Below are 1,067 nucleotides of genomic sequence, written 5' to 3' on the forward strand. Positions count from 1 at the left end.
CTCTGCAGCCCACAGCGACTTGGAAAGGTGCCCCGGGCCCCACTGACTGCCCTGGGTGTGAGCTGCTCATGTACATCGGAATGAGGCCGGGGCAGCCAGGAGACCTTTGGTTCTGTACTTGTCAGACCTGGGGTGAAGAACTGGCTTGGCCTTGCACTTGCTGTGTGACCCTGGACAATTCTCTTTATCACTCTGAGCCATTTCCTCACCTGAAAGCTCAGGGCTCCATCCGGGTTCACCTGGACTTTGACACAATTAAAAAAGGATGGAGCTTTATACAGTTTCCAAACCATGTTGCTCTTAGCTGCCATGGAATCACTTCTGACTCAGGACAACAACAGAACGAAACATTGCCCAGTACTGTCTGGTTTCCTGCTCGTTGGTCGGCTTCGGTCCACTGTTGTGGCCACTGAGTATTTTGAGGGTCTCCCAGCCTAGGGAGGCTCAAGTCCCTGTACTCTATCAACAGCATCCTCCTGATATATTACATAGGTTTCCCATTGGGCTTTTCATTTCAGAAGTACATCACCAATCACCAGACCTTCCTCCCTGGTCTGTCTTGGTCTGGAAGCGCCACTGAAGCCTGTCCACCATGGGTGACCCTGCTGGGATTTGCTTTTGAGCTTCCAGCACCACAGTATGACAGACTGACAGACGGGTGGTGGCCCTTGAAGGTGGAGGCTGCAAAATTTTGTCTGAGAGAGACACAGTGAGGTGAAGAGGAGGAAAAGGAGAGAAAGAGAGAGAGGTTTATTTTTGCCAGTCTTCAGCTAGGCATCTCTCTGAAATTTCTATGTTTTATGTGACCCTAAGGAAAATTGGGCAATCTAAGTCCATAGAAGTATCACCTTGGAAACCCAAGGATGGGTCACTATGGTTGGAAACGACACGACAGCAGTGAGGTTTATTTTTTTAGAAGACTTTGAGCAGTAAATCAGAGCGGGCTCTAGGAGATTCAGTATGGCATGGATCAAGTTTGAAACGGCCTTCAAGGCAGCTCATCAGACAAAACCGGAACCCACTGCCCCCTAGTGGCCCCTGGAGCGCCCCTAAGAGGACAGAGTAGA

This window comes from Orycteropus afer, unplaced genomic scaffold (genome assembly GCF_000298275.1).
Source record: "Orycteropus afer afer isolate SDZICR_OR568_19922 unplaced genomic scaffold, OryAfe1.0 scaffold00061, whole genome shotgun sequence".
NCBI classification, from domain to species: Eukaryota; Metazoa; Chordata; class Mammalia; order Tubulidentata; family Orycteropodidae; genus Orycteropus; species Orycteropus afer.